Source organism: Seriola lalandi, unplaced genomic scaffold (assembly GCF_002814215.2).
Source record: "Seriola lalandi dorsalis isolate HSWRI2012SDOR001 ecotype SW California unplaced genomic scaffold, Sedor1 jcf7180002054302, whole genome shotgun sequence".
NCBI lineage: Eukaryota > Metazoa > Chordata > Actinopteri > Carangiformes > Carangidae > Seriola > Seriola lalandi.
Window position 1 is genome coordinate 338,479 of NW_019524855.1, and position 14,838 is coordinate 353,316.

Genomic DNA, 14,838 nt, shown 5'->3' on the forward strand with positions numbered 1-14,838 from the left:
AGAGATTATTTGTTGAAGCAGGGCCTTGGGGAAAGGTTGAGTACCTTGGGATTTGTCCAGGATTGAGGAGCTCTACAGGCCTAAATCTCTTCATACAGTTGAGTGGGAGGATCAACAGGACCTGAATTCCCAGGAATCATCTCAGCATTTTTCTTATATAAGCTGCGAAAGCCTTACTTTAAGGCGGAGACAAACATCACAGATGTTGAGCAGATTGCAAATATGATTTGGCCGTGATAACTGTTGGGCTCGATCTGTTCCGGTCTGGGTCAGTTGGTGTTGACAGTCGACAGATAAAACTATATAATGTGTGATATGTACAGATTTAAATCTTAAGTCTCAAAATCCAATTGCTGCCAGATGTTCTCACAAAGATTTCTTGTAACTGAAATCATTGACTCATGATGCCATGAGCTGGTAAATAAACAGCTTTACCTGTGGCTTTGTTTTACAGAGTTTATTCACCCCCAGTTTCCTCTATTGGCTCTAGAGTCCACATTGTGCCTTTATCCAGCTTTTTTGGCCTTGTCAGTGCAAATTGCGCTGCATCTAAACGACACTGTGCTGTGAAAAATGAGCAAACAGGCCGTTTGTGCAGCAGCTTATTATGACCCATAGCTACGTTTTGTTGTTAGGCGACATCCAGTTGGAGGACTTGTTGCTCCTGCCGCCGGTAGGGGTGCTATATTAGGAAACACTCTTCTAGGTTGTATCTGAGGGTTGGAACAAATGACCGACTTGTTGATCTAAACAGTGCAAGCTTCCGGTTCATGTCCATATCTGTTTTGACATTCCTGTGGGATTACCAGGGTCGTCTACCACCAGAACTGCAGTCGTTACTGACCAGTTGCTTGTTGTGTTGTCTATTGTATTTACTCACTTGTAAGGTTCATTCATGCTCCTTCCTAGGACTGAACGATGTGTAAAAAAGACTCATGTTACTGGGGCTTGTAGCAAACAAGCATGTTCCTTTACTTCTGGAGAATATCATTTGTAGGTGGGGGGGCATCACTGTAGCGCCACAATGCCTCATTTATGGTAATGGGTTGACACTGGGAGCCTGGGAACCTGGCAGTGGGATGGAGGTAAAGACAGAGGACTTGAAGCAACATCTACAGCTCCAGCAAGCTAACACACAGGACAGCTACAGTTTGTCATCAGCAGTCTGCAGGCTTGCACACCTCCCCTGTGGGAATACAGGTCGGCAATTATAATACATTAGTATAGTTGTTGGATTCATTCGATAGCACTGGGTTGTACAAAATACTGCATAATTGATGAATTGTGATGCATGTGGAATGAGCATATGGCATATATATCTGGCATGTACATCATGCATGAGTTCCAAACAAATTACTCCAGAGAATGGGATTAATGAATTTCACAATATTTCATTCAGCAGCAAATTTCTATTGATATAATGACTTTGGAACTTTTTCTTTTTTTTTTGGTGTATGTTTGATTGCGATTTATTTAGCATTCCACATCCCTCCCTCTGAGTCCATCTGTTTATTTAACTCCCACACATAAACTCATCTCAGACACCGAGACCATGGAGAATTAAGGGAGAAGGGGAAAAACAAAAATATTTATCTTGCAGGCTGTCATCATCGTAAACACACATGACCTTGGGATATGTAGGGGCTAAACGTTTAAGGGGTACCTAATAATTTGCTCCTCCCTTAAAGATAGAGACTCATAACAGACCCACAAACGGCAATATCAACGTTTTCTCTGACATCGTCTCAACACAAATACAGAATTACATGTTTCAGAGAGCTGTATAGTTGCAGGGCTGCTGGATTGGATTTCGTGAACATTCTAAGTGGCAAAAAAAGAAAAAGAAAAAAAATAGAGAATAAGAAGCATTTACCACTTAAGCAGCTCTTGTCGTCCGAATGACAAAGCAGAACCTTGCTGCAGGGTGTACAGGCTGGTCATTATGTTTGAAGATTTGTTTCCTCTCCTCGGCCAATGAGAGGCTAATCGACGACTATCGCGACGAGCTCGCCCGAGGGCCTTCATACAGCATCTCCCACTTCTTCTCACTCTCATTTTCTCCTTGCCACATGTTTCCCCAATGAGAGAGCCATCTGTTCCACCGGCTCCATACATATTCTGCTGGAAACCTCAACTTAAAGACCGTTTTAAAGACGAAGCGTCTCTCCTATAAACAAAAGCTTTATTGTTTAAGAACTGTTGCAGGTAAAGCTGTGAAATGTTTTTTACCAATTTCTCAAAGCCGTTAACCATAAAAAATCTCTGTTCCATTAAGTTTTATTCCCTGTCCTTGTTTGTGTCTTGTGCTTTTTAATTTTTTTTTTTTTTTTTTTTTTTACGGGAGTCTTGCCAGACCAGGAGCTTTTAATTGGCTCATTTTAATTTTAATCTTGTTCCTTTTGGCCCCATCCATCTCCACTTCTTGGCTGTTGGAAGGAGCCCACATAAATTCAGCAATACTACACACACGCAAAAACACACACCTCATGCCCAGAAAAAAAAAAAACAACCTTATTAATATTACTCTGACCTGCTACATTAAATACGTTTGGCGGTGGCTCATACTTCTTATCATCTCAATTTGTGGCCCATTCGTGTCTTTGAGGCTTAAGTGGTAAAGTAGCACAGCCGCAGCGGTGATTTTCCCACCCATGGCGTCGTGTGGCTTTCACAGATAAATGATGCTGTGTGTGAGTTGTCTGTCTGGCCGCTGAGATGGAGCAGACCTGTCATAACTCTTCCTCAACAGAACACCATGAACCTTGGCACACAGCTGACCCCAGAACTCTTTCTAACAACGCCATTTATGTGTGTGTGTGTGTGTGTGTGTGTGTGTGTGTGTGTGTGTGTGTGTGTGTGTGTGTGTGTGTGTGTGTGGGGTCCCTTTACACAACACACAAGGAATGAAAGTGTAGGGGCAGTTCCTGTTGTCTAAATTGTCTGTTCTAGAAGAGCTGACAAATTGTGACTCAAGGTGAAATAATGAACTGTTGAGGCCGATGATTGCTTTCTTCATATGTGAAAACAGTGAATGGAAATTTGAAGATGTACCAGTAAGCTAAATGGAAACAAGCCCATTATTACAATCACCTTGACAACCCAAACTCTATTACCTCTCTGTTCTATTTCCAATTGAAAACGGGATCTGTACTGTAGCTATGCTGGCAGCTTTCATTTTTTATTTTTATTCTCCATGTAGAAAGTAATTGCATGGTTAAAGCTGTCCATTGAGTTGTGTCCTTCCTCTTATGATTCAGCTTGTGCGGGAGCCTCCAGGCATGTATCTCATCATTCAGCAATGCCACACAGTTTGGCTCACTGCCAGAGCCTACAGTAGCTCCCCGCAGCCCCCCCAACTTAACTTCCACACACATCAGCCTGCAATCAGAGCATGGCCGAGCCGCCCACAGTCTTAAATTACACAGCAATTCACTGATAAGTTCCTACGCCTTAGTCATGCAAATCACTGAAGAAAGTCTTTGGTTTCTCAACAGGGCTGGGAGAACAGAATAGTAGAGCCAAAGTTAAACCATCTGCCCAGCCTAAGATCCCCCTGTTTTCCGTTTTGTTGTTTTCACATCCCCGTGGTGCCAGAAGAACTTTGTGTGTGTGTGTGTGTGTGTGTGTGTGTGTGTGTGCGTGAGCATTTTAGCTCAAGCATCCACGCTGCTTGTAGGCTCCGTGGAAGGGGATCTGCTTTGGCTCCATGCCAGCATTCCTGGGCGGAGGCGTCATGCCCTCTATGCATGTCCGTCCTGCTGTGAGCGATCGCGTGAAGAGGTGAAACTGGGTGAGACTGAGGCACGACGACAATGCAAAGAGACGAGGGACTGAGAGTCCGATCTTACCGATGCAGCTGTCGAGGATTTGGAAAGTGAAGTTTTCTCCCCTTGAGCAATGTAGAGCGGGATTAAAGCCGGACAGCACTTACTGTGGACAGGCTTTGGCCTGAGAAACCTTGTGCATGGGCAGAGGAGAGGAAACAGGGAGGGAGTGATGGCGGGAAGAGATTGATCTGAACAGACAGATATGGAGGGACAGCTGTTGGTGGGCAAACATCCTATGGAGTAAAAAAAGAGGAGGGAGGGATAGAAAGAAGAGCGAGGGGGAAGGTATGCAGAGTCATTTTTATAGATGATCTTTTGGATTACCCTTAGGGCTGTGTTAACACAGCAGAGTCAGCAGTATGGCAACTGCAGTATACAGTAGATTTCTTAAACCTACCCTCAACACACAGACACACACATGCAGAGAGAGAGAGAGAGAGAGAGAGAGAGAGAGAGAGAGAGATGGAGCTGTGAGACACTGGTGAGACATGTATTTGAACCTCAAGGCTTATAGCCAAGGAGCAATCAGTAGTCTGTCAGCTCCGTAAACGAAGGAGTGATACCTTTATTTTGAGCAGGATGTGCTTCCTTCCACGTCCTGTCGTTTCAATTTCGCTGTCCCCTACCCAAACTGGATATGGAACAGAGATTAAGCATTGTAGTGTCTCGATTCATGTATTTGTGCAAGAAAAGCAGATTGAGTGTGGAATGGATGCGGTGCTCTCTGCAGCATGTTGTTCATAATCCTTACAGGGTGTTAAACCTAGGATGGCATGATTCACGGAGGCACATTAAACCTCACACCAAAAAAAAAAGCCACAACAGCATGCGTCACACTAATTTCAGTCAATTTGTCGCAACTGGACTTTTGGCATGAGAATTAAAATATCACTTAAATCCATCCCATCAGACGAGTCCGCAGCAGAGCCCCCGGGGGGATATTGTCAGCCAATTGTTGTCCAGCTTTAAGACTGTCTAAATTCTTTTTAATAAAAAAAGCTTTTATATTAACATTTAATCTTGAACATTTTGTATTATTATCCAGAGCCAAATACACAGTAGGTTGTGCCTGCAGACTTATCCGGCAGCGCTGGGTTTCATGAGCACTTGTCTTCCTCGGTGAGAGGAAAGCCGGCCGTTGTCAGCTGACTTGCCGATGTGTGCCAGCGCTGGCCGACGCCGCCTCATTCACAGCTGTGTGAGCTCCGAGTACGCCACAGCTGCAGGGCGCTGCTCTCTCCCATGAGACAAATGATACCCCATTACCACACACAGCACAGCAGCGGCTTTTCAACGCCTCTGCCCCTGCTTTTTTATTAAAACAAGGTTATTTGTTTTTGCGGCTTGTCATTGCAAGGCCGAATATTGTACTCCCAGTCTGTGAGAAAATCCTATAACACTTATATAACACTCAAGCCAAAAGTTTTCCTCTTAATTTGAAATGTCTGTTTCGTTTGGTTTTTTTGGATAGTTGGTTTTTCTCACCCTCGAGAACAGAGGCCTGGTTGTTGGAATGCCAAGGTCAGCTTTCCTCCCCGTTTCAGATCTTGAAGAAATGTTTGAATGATATCATGCAAACACCCACAGAGCTGTGAGAGGACTCTCTGTGTCCACAGTGTAAAAAAAAAAAAAAAAACATTGTGAATGTCATGTATGGCCTCTCTCTCAAGAAAGCTAGCTATCATCGTGGTTGCTGCAGGATCTCACTGAGCACAATCGCTTGTACACACGTGCCCCACATGCTGCATGCAAACAGGGTAAAGGGCCACAGATGGTAAATATAGCTCGCCGGGAGTGAGCGATCACATCTCAAGCCAAATTACAGTCTGTTTATAGCCATAGGAACATCACTAACTCTGCTGCATGATGCCTGATGACCAGAAACCAACATCTATCTCCTGAGCGTGACTTATCGTGGAAATGTTGTTCCACCGCTCTGCTAAATGAACGCTGACAGCCATCTTGTTTTTGTTTTTTTTTCCACGGCCGCTGTTTAGAGTTGGCTGTCCGGTTGGCTGTCTACAGCCCCCCGGGGAGCAGGAAGGAGGAAAGCTTGTAATGATGAGGAGTAATGAAGTAATGTAATTATATTTGTCTTGTTACACAGTGTGTCAATGGAGGCCTAATTAATTCTGCCCGCTAATGGGAGGAACAAACTGTCTTGTTTTTGCCGACTGTGTCACTCTATGGTTTGTTCTGCTTCCATTCTGTACAGTGGTTGGCACATTCCTGCTCTATTGATCATTTGTATTTTTCTCTCCTCTTCTTTCTTGTTATCTCTGTTTCCCTATTATCTATCAGTCTGCACCTTCTGCCACACTCGTACACAAATATTATGCTCATTCTCCTCTAACTACTTACCTTCTTTTTTTGTCCTCTCTCTCTCTCGCTCTCTTTCTCTCTCTACCTCTCTCTCTCCATCTCTCTCTCTGTTGTGCCTGCCCACCCAGCCACACACTGCTTTTCCCCCCATGTCTGGCCTCAGGTCTTTTGTCGTCGTATCTTTTGATAGAAATAGAAAAACCCTGAAGCCACTTCATTCTGTCTTGTCCTCGCCTTTAAATCCTTTATACGATAAATGTGTTTGTACTGAAAAGAGATTTTGAAAGGGTTGGGGGTTGGGGGCGGTCGCAGAGTAAGACAATCCTAACCGGCAAAGTAAGATTCACACCTGACTGGTAGGATACAGTGTGTGCACTCACTGCTCCCTGTCAATCAGACTCAAAAGAGTGAGACACTGCACTTGAGTGGACATTGACTTTGATGCCCCCCACCCCCCCACCCCCATCACTATCCTTGTGGAGAACATGATTTTGCCATTCAGAAGTGGCCATTTTGGCCACTGTCCTCTGCTGAGCTTTTGCAACAGCTTCGACAACAGATAGAGGGAAGTTTTAGCCACCATTCCTCACAATAAAATGGAAATGAAAGCTTTGGCTGTGCCCTCGTAAGTCATCCAGTGGGGAGAACAGTGACCCCTCTTGTACGAGACTGAGGCGCTAAATCAGACTGCAGACAACCACCCGCCACCACCCCACCACCCATCCACCCTACCCTGCTCCTCTCATCTGAAGATGCTTCTGGAGAGCCATCATTCATGCTGGAGAGCAGGAGCAGCGCTTTGATATTCAGTGTACCTTGCCTTGGCTGTGCAGCTCTGAGTATCCATGTGTTTTTTTTAGTACACCTGTGTGTGTGTGTGTGTGTGTGTGTGTGTGTGTGTGTGTGTGTGTGGTGGTGTGTGTGTGTTTGATCTCAGTAGCATGCTTGATAAAGACAGCGCTGAAAGATAAAGAAAGAGACTCGCATATGTGCACTGCTACGTAGGTGCGAAATGGACAAGCGTTATTTTCTTTGAGGACTCGCCTTTTCACCTCGACATGTTGCCCCGGTGTTCGTGTTGTGACTCTGCTTTCTGCTGCAGCGTGCAAGGTCACACTCTAATGCTTTATTGTCTTGACTGACTCTCACACCAGCTGGCCAACCGTTCTGTAAAATCACAGGGTACTGCTGTGTAAACTGCTGTAAACACACTGCGCCTGAGGTTGCGCTGTGGTCGCTCTTCAAATTTTAATAACAACTCCGGGCTGGTCGGATACAAGCCTTAGTTTTTATATCCCTGTTTTATTGTTTGAATAAGCTTGTTTCTCCAGGACGTTGTAATTCATGGGAGTGGGTGAAGGGAAAACAAGCTTGTAGGAGGACGTGTGCTGGTTGACTGATTTAGTAAATTAAGGGGTAAATAAATAAAAAGCAATGAACATCAGAATCATATTCCAAACACAAGTTTTCCCTGACAAGACCAGAACTCATTCACTGTTTGCTTTTACAGACTTTTGAACTCCCCAGCCTGAGGTGAACAGACAGTCTTTCTTCCTGCTTCACGCCCTCCGAGGAAAGGTAAGATATCTGCGTTCACCTGCCACACCCCTCCTCCATCTGCTGTGACAATCTGTTAACATCGCAGCAAAATGAAACTGAGAACCTTTAATTACCCAGGAGGATGTAATGGCATTCCTCCTCGAATATCTCTTGTGTATTGCTGTGTTTATTCAAACAAGCCCCCTTTGGATGGAAAAGTGCTTCAGCACACATCAGTTCAAACATTTCTTTACTTACAGCCCACACCGTTGCACCTGGGATCGCTCTGCAAACAGACTTGATTAGGATACAGATGTAACAAGGCGCAGATTGTTGTCCAGATTGTCCAGGTTACAGTAGAGATTCATAAAGCTGAGGGTGAATCCCTCTCCCTGCAACTGTAGGGGGGCACATTGATAACCACCCAGAGCTCCCTGCTGCACGGTACCCGTGCTTCAAAGAGAAGCACGGCTTAAAGTGGCTAACTAAAATTAGCAGGGCAACAGATAACCTGTGCCTTGAGATCAAAGCCGGGGCTGAACTGTCAGGCTCTTTGACGGCGCCTGTGGTGGCAGAGCCTGTAGAAGGAGGAATGTGGAGCAGGAGAACACAGAGATGGGCAGAGAGTGAGCGAGGCTACGGTGCTATTCATGCAAGGGATGAGTGTTAAAGAGGCCCCGTATCGAGGTGTAAAGTTCCAGGGCAGGAGATTATTTATGGGCGTTTTGGACTGAAGGGGTCAAGGTTTCTTGTGTTGGATGACACGCTCTCACTCCCGCAGTGCATCTCTGATCCCCAGAAATCTAAGCATCCTGCACTAGGCTTTACAGTCAGCAGGGTGGTTGATCATTATATATTTGTGTGTTTGTGTGTGTGTGTGTGTGTGTGTGTGTGTGTGTGTGTGTGTGTGTGTGTGTGAGAGAGACGGACAGCTCTTTTCCAGTATAATGCTTCTCTAGGGAAACCATGTCTCACTGTTTCTGGAATATTTTTCAGGATGATCATTGTATAGTTATTGAAACTAAGGTGGGCAAATATTTACTACTTTTTATACGTACTTCTGAGGAGCTTAATCTATATCAACTTGTTACACTTTAGTTGTTGTTCATACTGTATGTTTTCCATGTAAAATCTGCACCTATTGAACAATTTAACCATAGCTGTCAGATAAATGTAGTTGGATAGAGACATGGATATATTCCTCTATATATCCTTCCATTGCCAGTCCTAGCTGCTCAACGAAACTGAGCTCCACTAACACTTAAATGGTTTTAAGTAGCCTTAATTTCAGTAAATCCCTTTTTTATGATCAAGTGTATTTCTCCTTGAAGGGTCAATATACTGTTAATCATGCCATCTTCTTATTGATTTCCTGCTGTAATTAAGTGCTGGCAGCAGATTACAGACATCCTTTTGTAGCAGATCAAACAACATTTTTAATTGAATTAGTCTCCTAAATTGCTAAAAATCGAGCAAATGCCAGTTCCATGTTATTCTAAGATTTCTATTGTGAATAAAGGATTAACAAGTAATCATTTTTATGATCATTTTAATTGAAGGGGCTTTCCGCCTGCCTCAAAGTATTCCATGTTTGCAATGCTGTCTGCAGGGTAAATATTGTATTTTCAGTGATGTGTTGTTCACAGTGCTGCTTTTGTCTTTGACGTCCCCGGTGTTATTTATTTTATTTTTCTTTTACGTGTCTTTTCGGACGGTCTGAAATTGAATCTGTATCGAGATCTCTGAAACCAGCTCTATCCTGCTTGTCTCTGTCCCAGCATGGAAGGCTTTAGAGAGTTTCTGTGCAGCAGAAAAAAGATAGAGGGGGAAAGAGAGGAGAATGTGAGGCTTCTGAGGTCAGTTTTCGTTGTGATGAAATGTGCAAGAAGACAAAAAAAAACAAAAAAAACAACAGAGCATTTTAAAGCAGCGTTGCTTAGAAGTGTGTATCTTGTTTTACTTTCATAAATATTACATCTAGATACTATTTGTGTGCACAGGGGCGTGTGTGTGTGGTGTGTGTGCGTGCGTGCGTGCGTGCGTGCGTGTGTGCGTGTGTGTGTGTGTGTGTGTGTGACTAAATAATGTTCTCCTCAACAGGCCATTCACTCATATTGACAGACAAGGACACACTCAAGCCTTTCAGTCTGGGGTAACTGCTCTTTTTGGCCTCTCTGACCACTAGTGGCCTTGCAGCATGGTACAGGGAGGTTAACATACTGGGGTAGACTTGTGTGTAGACTTGTGTGTAGACTTGTGTGTAGACTTGTGCGTGCGTGTGTGTGGTTGGAGAGTGTTATTGATATGCCTCCTGTTGTGCTTGCTGAAAGATACTGACTGATGCTATTCTGCCGGTGAACCATTTACATATTTATTTCCCTGGCCAAACAGCACCACATGCACTGTCGGCCACCGGAGACCGTAGTATATGCCTGTCTTTAATTGGCTATTGATTGACTCTGCTACGGCAGTGGGAGACAATAAATTACCGCCTGCTTGAGATAGAGAGGTGGCACACAAGTTGGGGCTGTCAGTGTTCCAGAGTGTCAAATCTGTGGTTGCATTATTTATACATCTCTCGTTTTTATTTATGTGGCAAGTCGGTGACGCAATACGCGATGGAACAATCGCAACACCGGCTCCCTCTTGGACACAGTTTATTTGCATAGGTCACTGCACATTGGATCTGTTTGGAAAGATGGTGTGAGCATGCAGAGAGAGGCAGTGTGTGTATGGGAAGGCTGACCAATTCAACGTTTCAGAGCCTCCATTTGACATGAAATTGCTTCCCCTGCTACAGTCTTGTTTGTCAGCATAAATAATGTAACATTATGTGCAACTCTCTGCATGCGTGCTTGCATATAGGGGTGCATGAATTGGTTGTCTGGGCAATATGATAATCTGCTCTTTTGAATGAATATAAATGAGAAAAATAGAAGTACATTTTCTTTAGGTTGCACCTGACAAATGTTTCACAACATTTGCATTTCATTGCAGTCGTCTAATAATGGTGTCTGCACTTTACGGTAGGGAAAGAGATTCTCCCGCCAGGGCGGTAATTATTCTGCTTATGTGTGGAGCACAATGTTGAGGAGCTCATCAGACCTTTATTGCAAAAAAAAAAAATCCATCTTAACCTTTTAGTCAATCTCAGTATTAAATCCCCAAATCCTTTTCTCTGAAAACAAAGGAAATAAAGGAATATGATTTGTGATTTCAAACTTTTTTTTTAACTCATTTTATAAAACTTCCTTCACAAATAAATCCAAGGTTATACACAACTACTGTACTGTACTGTGAATGGATCCTAAGCTAAAGCTTTAACTGTCACTGCACATTCGCACCTAATGGAGCCGCACCACACAATCACAGCACAATGAGGTGTCACTCACAAATTACCACACACAAATTCTCCCACAGAGGTTAATCGGCCACCCTGCCACACACACACACACACACACACACACACAGACCTCGCAGACACTTCAACCCCTTGATTGTTTCTTCAACCTGTTGCTTTGTTTCGGTCAGTCAGCCAGTTCGTCTCCTCGAAACTGCTTAATTTAAACAAGCCGTTGGAGCCAGAGGAATCTGTGAGCAGAATTCCACCGCTCCGTCATCCTCCAACCACGCTGCCTCTCTAGGCTGGGAACTATCCCGGGAATGTCCCCTCCTGCCGTGTTGCACACATCCAGGTCCTGTTCCGGTAAATGCCAGCTGGCTCAAATGGACTTTGATGCTATGCTTGCATGTGAATTCGTGTGTGTGTATGTGCGTGTGCGTGTATGTCGGCTGTGCGAGCGTGTGTGCACTTTTGTGAGAATTCTGATAGGCAGCCAGCTCGGGTATTGATCTGCAGCCATTCCGACTGGAGCCCAAAGGGCAGGCTGTATCATCTGTCAGTCTACTGAGAAGGGCATTACGGCCGCACTGATCTTAGATCACTAATCCCAGTCACAGAGATAGAGATAGAGATAGAGAGAGAGGGAGGGAGGGAGAGAGAAGAGGGGGTGAGGGAGCCGGAAAGATAGAGAGCAAGAAAGATAGAAAGAGGCTGAAAGCGTGAAATAAGTGTTATTAAAGATATAGTGTGTATGTTAACAGGAGTGTGTCTGTGCTGTGCCTGTTGAGTGGTAAACCAACAATCCATACACTCCTTCGCGGCCTTTGTTGATTGAGATAAACAGATCTTCTTTTAGGACCCGCGGGTGAGGACAACACTCAGCACTGACCTTTTCACCTCCATGACCACCCACATGCATCAGCACCCCCACCCCCCACCCCCCCAACTGCCAGCTCTGTCTCTTTCTCTCCCAGGAGCTCTTTCCACACATCAGTGACAACACAATTACACATCACACGGACAGCATACAACACAGATACACATCAAGTAAATTACACGCATAGACAGCCGTGTGTGTATATATATTTATATATTTATATATATATATATATACTCTATACACATGCACAAAGCGTTAGGGACAAATAATAAATCATAATCAAGTGTGGAGCGTATCGCAGCTCTGCTCATAATGACTGCAAAGTGACTTCAAAGGTTACAATATCTCTTGCTAAGATAATCTAAATGCTTTTTCCTTCTTAAGACCTTAAGTCACTCTGTTTTTATCTTCGTCTAAATTCTATTTTTTTCAAACTCCCTCATTGTTGTTGTCTTCATTCACAGGCCTCTGGTATAAAATCCATCCATTGTAATCATGACTGAGATTGGTTTTGATTTTAAGTTGTCTGAAAGGCAACAAGCCCAGTGTTGTTTCGAGATAGACACAGCTGATTGTATTGACAAAATCCAAGGTCGCCACAACTAGTCTTGCATGACTCCGCTCCGCCGTGCTCCTTCACAGTGATTATTCCATTACTCTAAATCTTCTAAATCTGTTCCCACCACACATTTAACACGCTGATGGCTTTCTGTGTGGCTTCAGTTTAAATGTTTCATGACACCAACCTCAGAGTGTGGGAGCCGCCGAAACCCGTAAAGCAGGAATGGTGATAATTGATAGACAGAAGCCCATTTGTATTTGTTTGTCTGTTACCTTTTTACCCCCGTAATGGATAAAATGTCTTGTCTGTGCACTGACACATGCCTTTCTGGCTCAACTTGGAAAACTAAATATGTTGATAAATGGAAATTCCCGTTTAAAGGCGGTTTGTTGGTTTATTTGGTCCAAATACTTATGTCACTATCACTTTGGTAAACTGTCCTGAATCGGCCTTACATTAAATCCCTTATGCAATAACTGAATTGTATATCTCATGTGGCACAAAGACACAAAAAAATCTAGAAATCTTTGGTCATTCCATGAATATCACACTCAGAAATACTGTAAGTAAAACTACAGGAAAATCATTAACTGAAGTCGGTTCAGTACCTCTGAATTAGTCAGGGCCCAATTTGTATCACTGTAATAATGTCAAATTCTTTATGTTGCCCACTAGCATGGGTTTTAATGTTGCAGTGTCAGTCATTTCAAAGGAGCTACTTAAGTTTAGATATTGCTACATAGCTAAGCATTAGCATTAACAGCTGTTTACCTACCGGTCTAGAAGAAAAGTTGTGAGTTCAGCGTCAAACTTCATTCTTTTACCCTCCAAGAGCTGTCTCCACCAGCGGAAAGCAACCCTCTTGTTTTGCATCTATTTCTATCACTTTTTTTCTTGTACTGGAGTTACCATGCTAACCAGCTAGCCCCGGACTGGTCGGACTTTCTCGTTACTTTTCAATACCGAGTCACTGTAGAGTCTTGAAGAAGTAGCACTGCCTCTTGTACTGTAAATGCAACGATTACTGAAGCGCTTAGCAAAACTGGTATGTAAACAGCTGTGAATGCCAACGTTAGCAACAGCAAATCTTACAAATAGCTCCTTTAAACGATGGGCTTTTTTAATAATAAATTTCAGATGGAAACTCTGCGAGTTTTGATTTAGCTTCACTTATGTTAGGGAAATTAAGGTGTTTCATATGAGTCATTGTTTTCCATTTCTCATGCAAAGGATTTATCCAGTGCATCCCCAGTGATAGATGTGGCTGTATACTGTAACTCAATCAATTCCCACTATATATGCCCCCCCCCCATAACACTTAACGTGATTACAGCTGTATGCATATCAGCCAGCATGTCTGTAATCACGCTCAGGTTGTACTTTATATTTCTTTTATCTCTCCCTACTTCAGTTTCATCTTTTCTCAAGTGGTGGGGAGGGGAGCATGAATTATAGGCTGCTATAATTCATGCTCCCCTCTGTTGTAGCTAATCACCTAATTAGCTGAAATAGAAAATGTCTCATATCTGTCCGCAAATAATCCTGCATAATACAGTCTGTGGTTTTTCTGAAGCAAGCACTGATAACAAAAGGTTACTTCCTTTTGAGGTAGATTGTACTTTTTTCACACCAAGTTACCGAATCAAAGCCATTTCTTGCAGGGAGGTATCGACCGAAAAGAAGACTGAGATGAGCAAGAGTCTTTTGTAAGAGCCTCACTAACCACTGAGGGATCAACAAAGATGACACGTAATCCTGTTTTTCACAGAAATGCCTGAGTTGATTGATTTATTGAAGAGCACAATATAACCTATTACACATGACTTATTTTACTCATATTCAGTGAGATCTTGCACCAACTTTAAGAAAATATATATAAGTATATCTGGAATAAATGATTAGTTCAACCCCCTAAATCCCTTAAATCCCTCAAATCCCTCAAAAATGTCCATTTTCACACATTATATAGTTTTAAGATGTGATTGCTCATATGTATGTGTTTTGTTGTTTAAAGTATGCATGTGGCTGGAATAAAGTCCAGCATTTCCAATGCAACTTTGCTTTTTCAGGAATTTTAAAAGCAATCAGTAATGTCTTCAGGCAGAACCAATCAGCAGACCAGTTCATTAGTTTACAGAAAATGACAAAAGCAAGTGCTTGAAACAAGCTGATTTGAATTTGAAGTGAAATTCTCCCTATCTCTACTTCAATTTTAATATTTATTTAACTCCTCTTAAGAAGAAGAATATTTTAAGACTGATGGACTAAGTGTAATCAAATTGGACACAATTTTTGGACCGTGTGTGTGTGTGTGTGTGTGTGTGTGTGTGTGTGTGTGTGTGTGTGTGTGTGTGTGTGTAAGAGA

At 43.2% G+C, this 14,838-nt stretch overlaps 1 protein-coding gene across 2 annotated transcripts in view; it reads left to right on the forward strand.

The window, feature by feature from the left end:
- Nucleotides 1-14,838, forward strand: part of tspan9a (tetraspanin 9a) — a 152,047-nt gene that overhangs the window by 36,850 nt on the left and 100,359 nt on the right. For both annotated transcript variants that reach the window (XM_087174019.1, XM_087174020.1), the window contains one exon: nucleotides 7,660-7,727. The gene's annotated coding sequence lies outside the window, so the exon portion shown is untranslated. The remainder of the gene's footprint in view (nucleotides 1-7,659; nucleotides 7,728-14,838) is intronic.